The 19464-nt window shown below is 43.1% G+C and overlaps 1 protein-coding gene across 1 annotated transcript in view; it reads left to right on the top strand.

Annotated features, from left to right (window-relative positions):
- Positions 1-19464, top strand: part of foxo1a (forkhead box O1 a) — a 49720-nt gene that overhangs the window by 23051 nt on the left and 7205 nt on the right. The window lies entirely within an intron of this gene.

Here is a 19464-nt window from a genome sequence, read left to right as displayed (position 1 = left end):
TAACCACTTTCACTGATTGTTTTATTTATTTAATTATTTTTCTTTAATAAAAAAAAAATACTATGCGCGCACGCACGCACGCACGCACGCACGCACGCACGCACGCACGCACGCACGCACGCACGCACGCAAATGAAGTAGCCTAGGTATTTCAAACTAAGCAATAGACTTCGTGACGCGCTGCAAGCTTGTACATCCATATTCTTGATTTTTAAAATAAGGTTTAGTAGAGTAGGCTTTAGTAGAATTTACCAAAAAAAGGAGAAAAAAAAACATCAAAAGTTGAAATTATGGAGATGGAGGAGGTTTCTGCGCGGCATCAACAACACATTGATCAGCAGCAGCACCAACGACGTCCAGCAATGGTCCACAACACAGCAGCTTTATCCAGGCTTTGGGACCGGCCTGGACCAGCCCAGCTCCGCTCCGCAGCTCTTTTTGTGCTCGCCGATCGCAGGGTGAAAATATCACCCTGGGCTCCCACAGACTGCACTCTGTGCATTTACAGACGCACATTGTGTCCCCACACACAAACGCATTCACATAATATTACCATGGTAAGCTTAAGCCAGCACAACCCGGCCCCTGTCTGTGCGACGGCAATTGCACGGTGCTTAACTTAAGTCTGCGACAAGACGTTAGCGAGTGCAACACTTCGGCCACTGTTCTGTAATTACCGCTGCATGGTGCTTGCTTGGTAGCCGTATCTAAGAAGCACACAGGTAGGTTAGCAGGCGTATGCTAGGAGTTAAATTGCCCATTGACGTGTTGTTGCACCATGCGGTGGTGCTTCTAATTAGTTACTCACTCACTCACCCATCCACTGATTCATTCGCTCACTCACCCAACTGGCCCCACTGGCCATTTAACTTGCTCTCTCTCTCTCTCTCTCTTTCTCTCTCTCTCTCTCTCTCTCTCTCTCTCTTTAAAGTGAAATACCCCTTTCACCTCCAACGCCGGGCTGAGCCGGCAGGAAACGCTAGAGAATTTGTCAACCTTCCAGCACATTCCCTCGCTTGATTGACACCTCGCACCGGAGGACGATTGTTTCGAAAACATACAGTAGTAGTGGAGCTTTCGCTGCCGCTGTTCCGCTATACCCGGAGCCGGACCACCTTAACAAGGACCCCCGCTTCTCTTTTTTTCCCCCTGTTTCCTCTTGTTTTTGCTCAGTCAGGCCGCAGAGTTTTGATTAGGAAGTGGTGGCTCTTGAACCCGCTGTTTCTTCAGCCAGTTGCCCCGTGTGGCTCTCCGGACCGCAGGCCACGCTCTCCTACTCCAGTGTTTTCACGTAGAGACCAGAGGCAAAGCAGCCGCGGCGGTGTGGGGGGGGGGGGGTTTGGGGGGGATCAGTATCAGGGCTCGCCAGCGCTTCCTGTGCCGGATACAATGCAGGGAGGAAGTTTGCTAAAAAGGCCCCTACTACGTATACACTCCAACGCCACCGTTCTCACACTATCATACAGCACTGGAGGGTCCTGCAGTGTCACAGAGGACATTCAGGCATTGTGTAACATGTCCCTATGACCGTGCACACACGTACACGCACGCACGCACGCACGCACGCACACACACACACACACACACACGCACACACACACACACACACGCACACACACACACACACACACACACACACACACACACACACACACACACACACACACAGGTTTGGATTTATACACTTTCCACCAGTTTCCATTGACTGCATTCATTCACCAGGCTGTAATCCTAACCCTACCCTTAATCCTCACCGGGCACTAGATACCTAATTTTAACTCCTGCCCAACCTTAATTCTTCTAACCATAAATCCAGGCCCCAACTGGCTCTAAAATGGCCCCTTGCAAAAGGACCATAAAAAAAGAAGAAAAGATACTATCACTTTCAGGGATTCGTTTTCTTTTCTTCTTTACGTGTCTTTCTTCTGAGAAAGCAAACACACACTCATACTGTACACATGTATATATCATTTTGTCCTCAGTGTGTGTGAGACAGATCCATCTTGTTAATCACCCCCGTTGTCTGTATGCCAAGAGCAGTGTGAGAGGGATTGGATGTTTGCACTGCTCTGCGCAGAGTGCTTTGCAGAGGATTGTGAAAGATCCAGTCGATTTGCTCTCCGACTCGTGTTTCTGGCGTCCATCCACAGGCCTTTCTCCATTTGCAATTTATAAGAGCTCTTAAAGTTCCTCGAGTTAGCCAAGTTCAGTGATCCCTGATAAGGAGTGATCCTGCTGCGTTGGTTACAAAGGTCAGAATGAGGTAAAAAAACGAAACTCGCACAGATGTAAAAAAAAGAGGAGAATCTCCAAACTGAGACCTGCAGATGGTAATTATTTGTATTTGTTTACGTGTGTCCACAAAAGGTGTAGATATAACACAAATGTGGGACAAAGAACATTTTTTCAATTAATAATAGTAATATGAACAATATGTTAAAAATATTACATATGTACATTACAGTATATATACGTTTTCTCTTGGACGTTGGAGAATGCCAGCCCTGGTCATATAACTCAAAAATGAATTTAGACGTCCCACACTGAGGTCTCTGTGTGTGTGTGTGTGTGTGTGTGTGTGTGTGTGTGTGTGTGTGTCTCTCTCTCTCCTTATCCCAAATTGAATTCTTGGAGGTTGACGTCAGTCAGCGAGAAAGGGACTCTTTTGTGACCGTTTTTTTTTTGCAGCAGCAGCAGCAGCGCGAGTGTGTGATCAGCTCAGCTGTGGCCAGTGGTGTGTGTGTGTGCCTGTGTGTGTGTGTGTGTGTGTGTGTGTGTGTGTGTGTGTGTGTGTGTGTGTGTGTGTGTGTGTGTGTGTGTGTGTGTGTGTGTGTGTGTGCGTGCGTGCGTGCGTGCGTGCGTGTGCGTGTGCGTGCATGTGCGTGTGCGTGTGTGTGTGTGTGTGCGTGTGCGTGCGTGTCCCACGAGCGTTTCTGAGAGGGACAAGTGAGGGAACAGAGGACAAGAGAAAGAGGCGGGACTGAAGGCTGAGGCGGAGACGGCCTATTTCTGGACCGTGCCGTGTAGCCTCGGGTCAGGTTCCATTTTTAATCCCAGCCATTTTAAAAACAAAATTAATGTGCTTGTTGATGGTGCAGTGGTTAAGAACACTCACGCCTCTCTCTCAAAAAAAAAAAGCCTAGCCCCAAGCTGGCATTGGGACTGAATCCACTGCCTTCACAGTAAAATCCTGACTGTTCATTTAAAGTCATGCTGTGTTACATTCTTTTCAATGGCCTTTTTTGGTCGATGGCTCTGGTAGTAGCTACATTGTCATTACAGCATTTGTCTAATGGAAGTCCCGCTCAAAAAGGAATACTGCAGGGTTCGAAACGCCCAAGGATATTTTGGAATGCAAACAAGTTGTCACAAACGGTATTCCTTAACTGTAAAATACATAAATAAATACATTTTCGGCGCCTACGCCCTACGTCATTTTGCCGTGACTGTCTGGGGCAGACACTTGCGAATAAACATGAGTTTAATTGTGTTCGAGAAGTTGTAAAAAAACAAACATTTGGAATGGTTATTGTGAAAAATACTGTGAGAGGTTCCATTTGTACCCTATCAGAGTTACAAACAGACGTGGATCTCAGCTTTCCTGCTATTTGCCCCCAGCAGTGGCGTGTCTACACTTTTCCTCGTGCATGATGACACAGTTGAATCTTAGGCAGCACGCAGGCAGCGTTGTGCTGGCTGCTACGCAACTTATAATGGCAGCAGTCATTTCCCTCACTCTGGACGTTTTTTTTTTAATGAAACTGGAGGTGCAAATAATGCGAGAGGCCCGAGGCTTTATATTTCCTGGGCGCCACTTTATTTCCACATCGTTTAACGTTCATATCTCCGTATTGACTTTGGCAAATAGGTCAGCAATTATCGCTGGATGGTGCAGTATTCCGGTGACAATAACCCATCAAGCTGCAGGGCCGATTGAGGCATCATAGGACATTATGTGGACTCAGGAGCTTTTGTCTGGCTCATAATGGGTATTTCTCGTGTATTTATATCCGTTTTACAGTTTCCACTAGAAGACCTTGAAAAGACTTTGAAACGGCTAACCTCTCACATCTAAAGACATAAGTCAAAGCGCTTTTAGTCACACTGTTTAGACATACGATTGTGCAAAGATTAGGGATATTAAATCTATTTGCAGTAATGCAACTAGATTGGTTTTGGAAAAAACTAATTCCCATCTTGCTCCTGGTGGAAATTGAATAGAAGAGAACCTGTTGTTGAACAATAGGGCAGAAACAGCTTTTGGCCACAGCTGTCTTTGTGTGTGGGTTTGTGGTGTTTGTGGTGTCCCCGCCATGTTATCTATCTGCTGGAGACCCATTGGTTGTATGGTATCGATTGTATTACTTACTTACAGTACTTACTTACTTACCTTACTATCTACCTGGTTTGCTGCTTCCTGTTTGATGCTGGAGACTGTACACCCCTTGGTTGTATGGTATTGATCGTATTGGTTGAACCTCACATGAGCCAAGACTAAAGGTCCTTACACACCGTCTTTTAATTATTCGGAACGAGTCCGAATTTTGTGTATATTCGCATATTCGCCGGTGTGTAACCGCCTTTAAGACCAGTGCTGTAAAATAACTAAGCACATTAATCAAGTACTGTACTTAAGTAAATTTTTTAGGTATTTTTTACTTTACTGGAGTATTTCCAAATTTCTGAACTTTTACTTCTACTCCACTACATCTCAGAGGCAAATATTATACTCTTACTCCACTACAATTCTTTGAAAACTTGAGTTACTAGTTACTTTGCAGATATAAGTTATTATTATATTATAAAACATACATTAACCACTTCAGCCCTATTTTATACATAGGCTATTTGAAAATAGCCGATCTACAAGCTCACAACGCGTTGTGAACTTGTAGAGCTGCTATTTGAAAACATTTTTGTACTTTTACTTTTGGTATTTTAACTTAAGTATATTTTGATGCCAATACTTTTGTACTTTTACTAAAGTAACATTTTGAACACAGGCCTTTTACTTGTAACTGAGGGTTTTTATATTGTGGTGTGGGATTGATACTTTTACTTAAGTAAAACATGTGAGTACTTACTTAGTTACCTTACTATCTACCTGGTTTGCTGCTTCCTGTTTGATGCTGGAGACTGTACACCCCTTGGTTGTATGGTATTGATCGTATTGGTTGAACCTCACATGAGCCAAGACTAAAGGTCCTTACACACCGTCTTTTAATTATTCGGAACGAGTCCGAATTTTGTGTATATTCGCATATTCGCCGGTGTGTAACCGCCTTTAAGACCAGTGCTGTAAAATAACTAAGCACATTAATCAAGTACTGTACTTAAGTAAAATTTTTAGGTATTTTTTACTTTACTGGAGTATTTCCAAATTTCTGAACTTTTACTTCTACTCCACTACATCTCAGAGGCAAATATTATACTCTTACTCCACTACAATTCTTTGAAAACTTGAGTTACTAGTTACTTTGCAGATATAAGTTATTATTATATTATAAAACATACATTAACCACTTCAGCCCTATTTTATACATAGGCTATTTGAAAATAGCCGATCTACAAGCTCACAACGCGTTGTGAACTTGTAGAGCTGCTATTTTAAAACATTTTTGTACTTTTACTTTTGGTATTTTAACTTAAGTATATTTTGATGCCAATACTTTTGTACTTTTACTAAAGTAACATTTTGAACACAGGCCTTTTACTTGTAACTGAGGGTTTTTATATTGTGGTGTGGGATTGATACTTTTACTTAAGTAAAACATGTGAGTACTTACTTAGTTACCTTACTATCTACCTGGTTTGCTGCTTCCTGTTTGATGCTGGAGACTGTACACCCCTTGGTTGTATGGTATTGATCGTATTGGTTGAACCTCACATGAGCCAAGACTAAAGGTCCTTACACACCGTCTTTTAATTATTCGGAACGAGTCCGAATTTTGTGTATATTCGCCGGTGTGTAACCGCCTTTAAGACCAGTGCTGTAAAATAACTAAGCACATTAATCAAGTACTGTACTTAAGTAAAATTTTTAGGTATTTTTTACTTTACTGGAGTATTTCCAAATTTCTGAACTTTTACTTCTACTCCACTACATCTCAGAGGCAAATATTATACTCTTACTCCACTACAATTCTTTGAAAACTTGAGTTACTAGTTACTTTGCAGATATAAGTTATTATTATATTATAAAACATACATTAACCACTTCAGCCCTATTTTATACATAGGCTATTTGAAAATAGCCGATCTACAAGCTCACAACGCGTTGTGAACTTGTAGAGCTGCTATTTTAAAACATTTTTGTACTTTTACTTTTGGTATTTTAACTTAAGTATATTTTGATGCCAATACTTTTGTACTTTTACTAAAGTAACATTTTGAACACAGGCCTTTTACTTGTAACTGAGGGTTTTTATATTGTGGTGTGGGATTGATACTTTTACTTAAGTAAAACATGTGAGTACTTACTTAGTTACCTTACTATCTACCTGGTTTGCTGCTTCCTGTTTGATGCTGGAGACTGTACACCCCTTGGTTGTATGGTATTGATCGTATTGGTTGAACCTCACATGAGCCAAGACTAAAGGTCCTTACACACCGTCTTTTAATTATTCGGAACGAGTCCGAATTTTGTGTATATTCGCATATTCGCCGGTGTGTAACCGCCTTTAAGACCAGTGCTGTAAAATAACTAAGCACATTAATCAAGTACTGTACTTAAGTACAATTTTTAGGTATTTTTTACTTTACTGGAGTATTTCCAAATTTCGGAACTTTTACTTCTACTCCACTACATCTCAGAGGCAAATATTATACCCTTACTCCACTACAATTCTTTGAAAACTTGAGTTACTAGTTACTTTGCAGATATAAGTTATTATTATATTATAAAACATACATTAACCACTTCAGCCCTATTTTATACATAGGCTATTTGAAAATAGCCGATCTACAAGCTCACAACGCGTTGTGAACTTGTAGAGCTGCTATTTTAAAACATTTTAGTACTTTTACTTTTGGTATTTTAACTTAAGTATATTTTGATGCCAATACTTTTGTACTTTTACTAAAGTAACATTTTGAACACAGGCCTTTTACTTGTAACTGAGGGTTTTTATATTGTGGTGTGGGATTGATACTTTTACTTAAGTAAAACATGTGAGTACTTTTTCCACCACTGCTAAAGACTTATATTAACGTTGATGTTTGTTAGATTTTATGGGAACATCAAGGCAAGAAAAACACTGGAGCTGGTGGCTGGTGCCTGGTGGCAGAGACCTACCCCTCTGTCTGTCCACTCTCTCTACCCTTGGTTTCCTGTCTCTCTACATTGACCCATCTGAAATGAAGCAGAAAAATACATCTCGAGGAAAAAGATTGATTAAAGACAAAAGATTGTTTTATGACCTAAAGAATCAAGATTACTATTTTATTCGGACATTGGAAATTGAAATAACTTGAAAATTCATTTGGTATGATGCCGGCATTAGGGCCAAATCACACCGGACATTGTTTACAGCAGTGGTTCTCAAAGTGGGGTTTTGGGACCCCCAGGGGTCCTTGGGGGGGTTCCAGGGGGTCCCCAGCAAAAGTAGTTAATGTAGCATCACAATCATTTTAACACACATCCATTTATACATTGGCTTTTCAAAAATATAGCTCACAGCGCCCACTTCGTGCCGCACTGAGAGCTTGTACATCTGCTATTTTTGCTTCTTTTTTTTTCATCTTGAAAGTTGGAAAATGTTAATGTGTATATATTCTTTTTTACACAAATCTTCTCTTCTGTGGGTCCTGGACTCCCTGGCACAAAACATTTTCAGATGGGGGTCCGCGGCCAAATACATATAAATTTGTGCGACAACGTATGAATCAGTCTTTACCCAGAAATAATGCAAGCAATTAAGCAGGCTTCACTAAAATTGGAAGCAACAGGATTACATGGATTACAATGTCAAAGCCATAGTGCCGGTTACACGTTGAAAAATGCTATAATCCCTTTATTATTACCTGTACATTAACAAATGCCAATATGAGAATCTGGGACCAGAGCTACAGCACGAGAACACGTACAAGATTTGTGTGATTTGTGTGTTATTGTCTGAAAACGCAATAAGAGGCGGAGGCTGTGGAACAATGTGAACAGACTGCAGGACACAGTGTTCATTACTTGAACCCTAGCATGAGCATCCCTCTTCTGGGTAGAAAATAGCTGATCTACAAGCTCACAACACGCCCCAATGTACATTGACTATTTTTGCAGAAGATATTTAGTGAGGGAATTATTTAAACAAAGTGCTAAGCTACGGCATCAAATCATCACAGAACTTAAAGGGATATTTCACTTTCAAAAAAACTTTGGGTAATTGTATCGTCTACTCAGGCTTTTGTGAGCCCCCCAGACCGTTTTTAAGTTGCTTGATTCAGTATTTAGATATTTGATATTCATTTTATCAGACACGCCCCTTACCTATACAAACCCATTGTAACTCCATTTTTATAGACGGGGTGCCGTGATTTTCAGTGATTCCCCCCCCCCCCCCAAAAAACATAATCATCAGGTATTATGGTTATACTAGGAGGAAGATTTTTTTCAAAAAAGTGTACAGAAATTGTTAAAATTATGTTTTTATGTGGACACGCCTCCAGTTCATTAAGTATACCTGGTTCTCACCTTAGCACCTCCTCCACCACCTTAGCACCACCCACCTGTCCTAGTCCCTCCTCCTCCTCATGCCCACACCTGTTGTGTTATGATAATGAGGGGGTGGGTATATTTTTACTATGTCACTAAAGTGCTGTTTTTCTATTGGCACGTTTGACCCTCAAGGTTTCAGCCTCCAGGTAGAAACTAAAAATAGTCAGAGAAGGCATATAACACCATAAAAACACCACCAGGGGGCTTAATGAAGTTCTATCAACCTCATATAGACACATGAAAAACAGAAAAAATGCACAACCATGGCACCACCCCTTTAAGCTCGACATGCCAGAGCTTCCATTACACATTCCCGTTTAAAAATCATAATTATTCTGAAAGCTGCAACAGACTGGTTCAAACTCCACCTCGGCAGTGCTGTGGTTGTCGTCTGAGCTTCCCAGTGGATGTTGCCAAGCAGGGATTTCCCCAGATAGGGCTTTTTGGTCTCTTTATGGGAGTCATGGTTACGTAAGATTCATGGCTGGCTGCTCCAGTACACCGTGAACTGAACTGAAAGCGCATCCTATTGCCAGGCAATGTGACAGCACACTGGTGTCCGATATGATTAGACGTGATGTGCGTGTGTGCGGTTTGTGTGTGTGTGTGTGTGTGTGTGTGTGTGTGTGTGTGTGTGTGTGTGCGTGCGTGTGTGCGTGCGTGTGATTATAGCTTTGGCTATTCAAAAACAGCAGATATACAAGCTCACGGCGTACAAAAAGAGCTTGTGCATCTGTTATTTTTGAACATTTCTGAAAAATCTAAAGAATCTCGAAAGTGTGAGAACTACTGATTTAGAAGGCATTTGTAGAATGGGTCCTCAGGTCTTAACCCATTAAGACCGGGAACGCATCTGTGTGATTTTAGATTGCTTTGGCTATTACAAAAAAATAGCAGATCTACAAGTTCACAGCGTGGCACCGAGTGCCGCGCTATGAGCTTGTAGATCTGCTATTTATTTATTTTTACGTGAAAAAAAAAAATCTAATCTTTGAATATATATATATTTTTTAGAAAACATTTTTAGAATCGGTCCTCAGGTCTTAATGGGTTAATGGGGAGAAGACTTGACATCTTCATGTATAATTTGACGACTTAGTCGGGTGACGGAAAAGGCTTTTAGTTTCTGTGAGAGTTTCCTAATGACTCGTCTCTAGAAATTGCCACCTCTTGTCTTTGTGCTGATGTCTCGTCTGCTTTGCTCTGCTCTGCTCTGCCAGCCTCCTCTCTGGGTGGATGATGTGTCACATGATGCACGTTTGATCTCTTGAGCTTCAGTCGCTGCATCGACAGCTTTTCAAGCTGCCAACGACACTCAGAGCCACAGAGTTGCTCACACAGCGCGTGAACTGCTTGCATCAGTGGTTCTGAAAAACGTTTTCTAGAGAAAGAACCCCCAAAACTGATTTGTATTTGGCTGCACGGACCTCCATCTGAAAATGTTTTGTGGCAGGGAGGGACCGCCAGAAGAAAAGATTTGTGTAAACAAAATAAAACAATTGCAATCTTATTCAAATTGTTCCTCTTTTTCTTTTAAATAGCAGATGTACAAGCTCGTATCACGGCAAGAAGTGAAGTGAGGCGCTGTGAGCTTGTACATCTGCTATTTTTTAATAGCCAACATATAAAATATGAATTAAAGGGGTTAAAATGATTGTGAGGCTCTATTAACACATTTTTGCTGGGGATCTACAGGCTCACGATGTGTCACACTGATATTTTCACTATATTTGAACATTTCTGAAAATAAATTGGTCGACGCATCCGTGGGGGGATATGCACACATGATCTGGCAACCCGGGAGGCAGTTCGTCCCATAGCTGGGCAGCCGTGTAACCTTCTTTTACACAAAAAACACTAATAAACAGCTGAGATTTGGTGAAGTCGAAAAACGGACTTCGCAGTTCCATGCACATGGTAATGGTCAATGGCTGTGTGCAATTTCAGATCAATTGGTCCAGCCACTGAGGAGAACCGGGCAGAACCAATTTTTGGTCTCACCGGAGGTTTGTGGAATAGAGGGATTTGTGATATTTAGTTTTGTCCATATTGCCCAGCCTTGCTGGCATGATGGGTGTGTGTGGGGGTGATGCTGATGGTGCTGGCTATTCAGTGAGTGGCAGTTCTTCACCACTTAGCAGCTCTCAGTCTCCAGTAGCTGTGTCCTACCTTGCTCCCACGCTGTTAACCCAATCATTCCGGGAATGCATACAGTGCTGTGTCATTTGAGATTGTCTTTTGCCGTTTAAACCATTATTTCATACCTCTGGCTATTCTTTTCGGTGTGTGCAAATCTTTGAATATATACAGTATGTTTTTTAAAGCGAATATTTTTTAACTCAAATCTTTGCTTCTGGGAATTCTACTGTCTTCTAATTTTTTTAATTTTTTTTAATATTATATAAGTGGTTCTCAAACTTATTCATGTCAAGGACCACCCAAAATGATATGTATTTGTCCGTGGACACCCGCATCTCAAAATATTTTGTTCCAGGGACCCCCAGAAGCAAAGATTTGAGTTAAAAACGTATATCTATATATTTCAAAGATTTGCACACATTTTCAAGATTTATTTAAAAAGAAAATGCAGATCTACAAGCTCACGCCACGCTATGAGCTTGTAGATCTGCTATTTCTGAACAGCCAAAGAAATCTAAAAACGACACAAGACGCGTTCTCGGATTGAATGGGTTAAAAGGACCTGCTGATCTGGTGTCAGTGTACATAATGACAGGTTCTGCGATGTCCTCCCATCTTAACCACACCTTCTCCAACTCAGCCAGACTCAGCACAAAGCCCACCGCGCTAGACATGACCCAACTCGAGCTCTAAGGCCTGTTTACTCCCGTGGGTTTATATACAGTACGTGCGCTTTGCTGATGTAAAAGAAAAAAAAGGCCCCCTCTCTCTCTCTGTCACCCTTTACAGGTGATCCTCGGCCAAAGCCGCAGACATTACACGGAAAATGGCTGGCTTGCTGAAAAGCTATAGCGTGCGAACGCCTACTGTTAAAGGATTGAAACCGGGGGTTTAGAGATAAGGTATGAGGTGCTTGCCGGGGGGACGGTACCTCTTCTTAGGTTAATAAAGAGTGATGCAAGTGGAAATGGTGCAGCTAGGGCAAAACCTTTGTTTCTTTTTTCTTTTTTTTCTCCACTTTTGACGGTTCCTTGTTTCATGTGAAAGGAAATCACAGCCACGCTGTAGGAGATCACAGCCACGCTGTAGCGCTACGGCCGCCTGTCTGCCTGTCTTTCAAGTCAGAGAGAGAGAGAGAGAGAGAGAGAGGGAGCCTTATCGCCTCGCGGCTGCAAGATGCTCCTCTTAATTTCTTTTCAGTTCCACATTTTTTTTTTTTTGGAGGTCAGGTTTCGGTTGTATAGCTTTCAGTCGATTATGTAGGTGGTGTGTGTCGGTGTCTTTTCTCCTATATATGGGGGATTTTTTCTCTTTTTGTTCTAATTTCACCCGAGGAGTTGACATTTGAGCGGATTTAACCCATTAAATCCGGGAACGCATCTGGGTCATTTTTAGATGTCTTTGGGCTATTCAAAAATAGCAGATATACAAGCTCATATATGAGCTTGTAGATCTGTGGTCTCTGTGGTCTCTGAACAGAGGAAAGTAGATTGGGTGGAAAGGGGAGGAGAGGAGAGAGAAGAGAGAAGAGAGAAGAGAGGGAGAAGGAGAGTGCACTAAACACTACGGCCTTTCAGCGGCACAGCCAGCCAGGGAGGGAGTTTTCAACCAGCACACCGTGTCTCTTTTTACTGGCCCATGCCCTCTCTGACGCACGCACGCACGCACGCACGCACGCACGCACGCACGCACGCACGCACGCACGCACGCACGCACGCACACACACACACACACACCACAACAAACCGTAAAAGCTTTCACTATAATGATCCAACAGCAACATTCAATCATGTTGTGCTTTTTGTCTCTTCTCGTACACTGACACAGGAGCGGCGTCTATACCGGTCAGCTCTCAAAGTGGGATCCGGCAGGGACAACCAGGGGTCCTTTAGCTAAATGAGGGAGAGAGAGAGAGAGAGAGAGAAAGAAAATATAATTCAGTGGTAGGCTGAGTGCATTCACTGATTGCTTCCATTATGTAGTCTCTCAAGAGTTACAGACCCATAAGGGTCCGTTTTTGGACCCCCTGGTGGTGCTTGACATGAAAAGGTTTGGGAACCAAGTTGGCCTAATGCATGCCAACCTCAAGGGTGCTTGAATTTAAAAAGTTGGAGAACCACTGGCTTAGACCGCTCTCCTCTACGTACGTCTGAGACGCCTCAGCCTCACTGGTCACACAGGAATACTATATTCTACATGTGCATCGAGCAACAGAAGACACTGTGACATCAGGATTAGAGCTGTTGCTAAACATAACCCCCCCCCCCCCACCCCCCACCACCCCAGAGGAGAGGGGAAGCGGGAGAATGCTAAATTTGCGGTGTCCACTTGGCTCGGAGGCTCGGCGGTTTTGCATTCCATGCCTTTTTTTCCTCTCATTCTCTCTCTCCCTCCCTTCACAACCGAGGTTTTCCTGTGGGGCAGGAAGTTAGCGCTGCTTCCTGTCGCAGTCCTCTTTCATGTGGTCACTTCCTGGTGTTCCGTTCCGTTCCGCTCTGTTCTGCTCTGTTCTGCTCTGTTCTGTTGCCTCAAGGAAAGAATCGGAATCATTCAGAATCAACATTATTGTCATATCACAGGTTGATAGGTGTAAAGATGTGGGTGAAATGTGTTTTTTTGTGCGAGCTCACAAAGGCTGGATGGCGCCCCTGGCAGGTGGGCTCGGGAGGCTGGCAGGAAACACAAGTCCTTTGGAAGCGAACGTTTGGGAAAGTCAACAAACGTAACAAAATGGTGAAGATGGGCTGACTTTGACCAGTCACCTCCCATCGCCGAACAACACTGGTTCTGTTTGAAAAATAATCCACTCGATTTAGTTTTTTCACTTTATTAACTATTATATAGTATACAGTATTTCAAGCTGAGAGGGACAAAGTGGAGAGGACAAAAGGCTATGGCGGTATTTCATCCTAGACCAGCACTGTATATATTGCACGAACAACACAGTTTTCACTGCTTGGTCACTGCTTTAGCACCATAACATTTACCTCCAAGCGTAGTATTATGTAAGTTGTCAGTGTGTTACGAGTACATTATCAAAGGTTAACAAAGGAATGTCCTGTTGTTTTTTGTTTCTCTTTCAAATCGGGTCTGGATAAAATGGGGGTTTTCGTGGGACAAGATGGAATTCTCAAGCTGCTAGTATTATTGACTGAAGTTGAGACAGTAAGGTTAGGTGTTATCGTCCAATATATTTTTTTTATCAACCCGGAGATACTAGCAGCGTTCTCCAGCTCCGGTAATCAAAGTTCACTTCTGCAGAAGAATCCTGTCTTTTGTAACCTTGGGTTGAGGAATGTTGATTGTGATGGCTGGCTGGGAATCCTGCCGCTTTCTTTTTTCTTTTCTTTTTTTTAGCTGTTTCCTAACAGATACTGAGCGGTCGGCCGCGATTATGTTTGAACTTTGCACACAGTGATTAGCTGGAATGTTAAGATTCCTGTGTACTGCGGACGGCGCTAACAGTAAATCAAACATTGTCACATGCAGTCCCCAGCCTCCAGAAGGAAATGGGGTCAAAAGTAATTCAGTGGATGAACAAATTATATTAGTAGATGATGATACAGTGGTGGTCCATGAGCTATGCTGTATTAATTAGCCTGACTGTTAATTAGGGGCTTCTGTTTTTCCCCGGCGGTGCTCTTTGAAATTGGCAAGATGTCAGATTGGACACTGAGTATTTCTTAAACCGCACAATTTATGAAATGGTTGTTAAAATATAAAAATGTGCATGAACCAAGATTCAAGGTTGTACTAGTAGGCTGTACTATTTATATAGATACAGTAGCCTATATCAGGGGTCTTCAACAGGGGCGCCGGGACCCCTAGGGGGGTCCTCAGAGTTACTACAGGGGGGCCGCCAAAACTTTTTTTTGGTAATTAACCACTTCAACCCTATTCTGAGAGGAACATTAGCTGAAAATAGCAGATCTACAAGCTCACAACGCCTCGCGCTGCAAGGTGTTGTGAGCTTGTAGATCTGCTATTTTCAGCAAAGAGGCCTTGGTGTAGAAAGAAAAAGGAGCAAACCAAGTACAGAGCCAAAGGTTAAGTTTACTTAGTATTGAGGGTTAAAGTGGTTAAATGTCTGAAATAAACAAAAAAACATTGATTTACACAACATTGATGATAGCCAACGAAGCTATCTATGAAATCGATGAAAGAGTTTAATCTGCATCCTGCTTCATCTCTCTCTCTCTGCTAAGGGGTCCTGAAAAAATGTGACGACCCCTGGCCTATATACCATTGTTGAAGGCCCATATAACGACCAAGGCTCATTTTACCCTCCTAACTATTATTAACCCCAATTTAATTTGCACCCGTCATTTTCCCTGTCTTGGCTCTCAGCCACACAGGTCAATCTGTCGCATGCTTTAACCCATTCAAACCGGGAAAGTGTCTGTATCATTTTAGATTTCTTTGGCTATTCAAAAATAGCGGATATACAAGCTGATATGAACTGGAAGATATGCTATTTTTTTTTTTTTATCTAGATTTTTTTTAAAGCGAAAATGTTTTGCTCAAATCTTTGCTTCTGGGGGTCCCTGGAACAAAATATTTTTTTAGATTGGGGTCCGCAGCCAAATGCATATAATTTTGGGGGTCCTTGACATGAAAAGGTTTTGGGCACCAATGACATAGCAACTTAAGTTTAGCCTGTTTAGAAGGCATTTTTAAAATCAGCCTCAGGTCTTAATGGGTTAAGACACCATGCTGTCCTCCCTTAGACCGCACTCCCATGCGCTCAGACATATTTTCCGTGGAACAGATACATTTTAATGCCATTTTTTTATTTTTATATTGAGGTGTCAAAAACATTCCCACATTTTCACTTTTAAATCTCTAAATCTCCCCATTGCTTCGCCCTTAACCTTGACCCTATCCACCAGTGTGCAACAGAGGATGGTCTTCAATACGTCAACACGCATAATCGTCTCTGACGGGTGGATAACTGTTACTTTTCAGAATTGAAATGAAAAAATAGGAAAAGTAGCAGATTGCGCCGCGTTTCGAGCTTGTGGATCTGCTACTTTTGATGCTTTTGTGTGGCGCTGTAGTATGTATGATCAAGTAGGTACTATCAAGTAGTACGTCAATTTGCGAGAAAAACACAAAAAGTTAGAATGTGGAGATAAGAGGTTTCTGCGCGACAGCAACGCTATACCGTAGACATGTATGAAGGTACACACCTTCAAGTCAGGGCAGCCATGGTTGAGTGGGGTACAGAGGCCGGGAATCGTATGGTTGCCGGTTTGACCCTCGGCAGTGTCCCTGCGCAAGACACTTTAACCCTTAACAGCTCACCCTGTGTGCTCGTCAGAGCCATCTGAACAGCCATCAACTGGGTGAAGCAGTAAAAGCAATTTCACCTCCCCTGGGGACACCAGCGCATGTACTCTCTATCCCTGTTTGTGTGTGTGTGTGTGTGTGTGCGTGTGCGTGCGTGCGTGCGTGCGTGTGCGTAGGTTGTTGTCTCTCCTGTCACCAGGATGATATAGGGCTGTAAATGGGTCTGGCCGCACATTGCAATCACTGTGCTGCTGCTGCACAGCTGAAAATTACCAGCCACTCTTCTCTCAGTCATGGGAGACAGAGACTCATGACCAGGCATTACATCCCCTGGACCTATGTATGTATGGGGAGAGAGAGGAGAGATGGTCCGTCAGCCTCTCCTCTCTCTCCCCATACATAGACGTATGTATGGGGAGAGAGAGGAGAGGCTGACGGACCATGGAAGAGGAGGGTGGGTCTAGTGCAGGGATCTGCAACCTTTAAAGTCAAAAGAGCCATTTTGGACCAAAAAACTGGTTGCAGACCCCATGTCTAGTGCAACAACTTTTTCATGTCAAGGACCCCCAAATTGATATGTTTTGGGCCGTGGACCCCCATTTGAAAAATATATTTTGTGCCAGGGACCCCCCCCCCAAATTATTCAAAATGTTCCAATACTTTCAAGATAAAAAAAAGAGCTTGTATATCTGCTATTTCTGAATAGCCAACGTATAAAATATGAATAAAGTGGTTAAAATGATTGTGATGATGTTTTAACAATTCTTTTGCTGGTGAACCCCTGGAACCCCCCTCAAGGACCCCTGCGGTTCCCTGGACCCCACTTTGAGAACCAATGGGCCACTTGGCTCTAGTGCACCGTTTACCAAACAATAGGTCGGGACCTGTTTTTGGGTCGCTAGAAAATATCCCCTTTTGTTTTAGAAAACATTTTTTTATCAAACTTTTTTCAGTAGTGTGACTCTGTATAGACCGTTAATTTACTAGAAGCAATAAAAAGTTGAAATATGGAGATTGGAGATATGAGGTTTCTGCCCGACGACAACTATGTTATAACTGTTTTGGAAATTGTAATAAGTTACACTATTGTAATTACTGGGGAAAGTAATAATATTGCATTAATATATTACTTAGTATATAGTTACTTCCCAACTGGTGGCGATGGTGTGTGTGTGTGTGTGTGTGAGTGTGTGCGCACGCACGTGTGTGTGTGTGTGTGTGTGTGGGGGGGGGTGCTGGTTGCTTTCACCGAGGGCTAAACAGGGAAGGGCCCTGACTTAACTGTCCCATTCAGATCATGCGAACGGCTAAGGCTATTGGCTGAGCCGGTCAGGTCATTTGATTTGAGGGTTAATTTCATTCATTTGTAAAGGCTGCAGTGTTTTCGGTGTGAAGGCTAGGAAGGCCCTCGCCGGGGCCCTAGTGCCTGTGCTGATCCCTGCCAGGAAGAGGAGAGGAGAGGAGAGGAGAGGAGAGGAGAGGAGAGGAGAGGAGAGGAGAGGAGAGGAGAGGAGAGGAGAGGAGAGGAGAGGAGAGGAGAGGATACCAGTGCTCTATCACAGTGGTTCTCAAACTTTTTCATGTGAAGGACCCCCTAAATTAAACATATTTGGCTGCGGACCTCCATCTCATATTTTGTGACAGTGACCACCAGAAGCAAATATTTATTCGCTTTAAAAATATATATATATATATATTCAAAGATTTTTTTTTTTAAATCACGATATTTTTTTTTTTGCAGATCTACAAGCTCGCCGCGCTATGAGTTTGTATCTCTGCTATTTTTTTTATAGACAAGGACGCCTGGGGGTCCCCGGACCCCACTTTGAGAACCTATCATGCTCTATTGTGCTCTATCGTACTCTAGAAGGGGAGGGTTAAGCCCGTAGTACGACGGATGGTGTTGCTTGCCAAAAAAAAGAGCCGATCTAGAAGCTAACAACGTGTCGCAATGCGACGCGTTGTTAGCTTATAGATCAGCTCTTTTTGGCAAGTGACACCCTCATGCCATGTGCTATAAATTAAGCTCTTAGACTGAAGAGGCAGTTGTTGTGTGTGTGGGTCTAGCAGACGAGCACAGAGCGAGGAGGGCAGACTGGGAACCAGATGTGAAAGAGTGAGTCACTGCAAGGAACGAGGCCTCAATGACGCGAGCCGCCGCTATGCGTGCTAAGCTCTGCGTGTGAGTGTGAGTCAGTATGTGTGTGTGTGTGAGTGAACTGTGCACGCCGAGTCTCGACCTCTCTTTGAAAACAAGAAGCTTAGTTTACGCACCGTCTTGCACTCGTCTGGCCAAAGGCTTATTACTTCACGTATATTATGGCCCGGACACGAGCTTGCACCACACACACACACAGACACACACAGACACACACACACACACACACACACACACACACACACACACACACACACACACACACACACACACACACACACACACACACACACACACACACACACACACACACACACACACACACACGCACACACACACACACACACAGAGCTAGACTGTCTCTCTGAATAAATAGCCACTAAAAACAGTGGTTTGAGCTGAGAGAGAGAGAGAGTCATGTCTTTCTTAAATCATAACAAGCACCCAAGAGAGTCCGACGGGACAACTTGACGTCTACGAAATCTTCGGGTAAACAGCTGAGCGCCCTTTCCACTGAAGGTCCTTCAGAGAGGCTTTTAGACCTGTATTAGGTGTTGTTTTTGGTTCATAGCGTTCACTGTATTATTCTTATTTCACACTGTGTAATGTTTTCGCTGATTGGCTGCCGTGGCGGACAATTTCTCAGTATTCCTGTGCTTTTTTTTGTTGTCCCACCTTTGTGTTTTTAATAATGATTCACCACTCTCTGTAAAGAAACCCCCCCAAAAAAAAGGCCCCGGGCCCGGATGCTTTTTTCCAATAGGGTGTCACCGAGCAACGGGAAAGTAGGTATTAACATTTGTTTAAGGACAAAAGATGAATCTGTTTCTTCCTTTTCACTCTGGTTTCGACAGGACACGCATTGAGGTGGAATGTGTGTGTGTGTGTGTGTGTGTGTGTGTGTGTGTGTGTGTGTGTGTGTGTGTGTGTGTGTGTGCGTGTGCGTGTGCGTGTGCGTGTGCGTGTGCGTGCGTGCGTGCGTGCGTGCGTGCGTGTTGGTTGCTCACAATGGGTCACAAAGTCTTTTGATGAAGGAAAATAAAGGTCATATGTACACTATGTTTGTAGATAAGAATTTCTGTCGTGCACACTCTGTTGCAGATGTATTACTCAAGCCACAATTTATTGATGGCCATTGTGTGACTTGCGGGGCAAGGTTTTGTGCAGG

This window comes from Gymnoscopelus braueri (genome assembly GCF_963280865.1).
Source record: "Gymnoscopelus braueri genome assembly, chromosome: 5".
NCBI classification, from domain to species: Eukaryota; Metazoa; Chordata; class Actinopteri; order Myctophiformes; family Myctophidae; genus Gymnoscopelus; species Gymnoscopelus braueri.
Note: the sequence above shows the minus strand (reverse complement) of the source record. Positions and strands in the feature narration are given on the sequence as shown.